The sequence below is a fragment of the Cariama cristata genome, unplaced genomic scaffold (assembly GCF_000690535.1).
Source record: "Cariama cristata isolate BGI_N322 unplaced genomic scaffold, ASM69053v1 scaffold23025, whole genome shotgun sequence".
Taxonomy (NCBI): Eukaryota; Metazoa; Chordata; class Aves; order Cariamiformes; family Cariamidae; genus Cariama; species Cariama cristata.
Window position 1 is genome coordinate 1 of NW_009619509.1, and position 307 is coordinate 307.

Below are 307 nucleotides of genomic sequence, written 5' to 3' on the forward strand. Positions count from 1 at the left end.
GGCTGTGGGCCAGGGCATGGGGGAACGGGTAGGGCCTGCAGCTGTGAGCTGGGCACAGAGAATGGGGATGAGGACTAGGGGCTGTGGGGTAGGCGTGGGGCAGCAGCTAGGGTGAGGGGCTCGGGGCTCGGCAGAGGGGGGTGTGGGTAGATGCGGGGCTGTTGGGGGGTGAGTTGGGGTGAAGGCAGAGTTGTGAGGTATGTGAGGTGGGTCAGGGTTTTAGATGGCTGGTCTAGAGCATGGGGTAGGATTGAAGGTTTTGGGTCTGCTAGTGGTGGCAGCGGCTGGCCTGGGGCAGGGGAAGGGG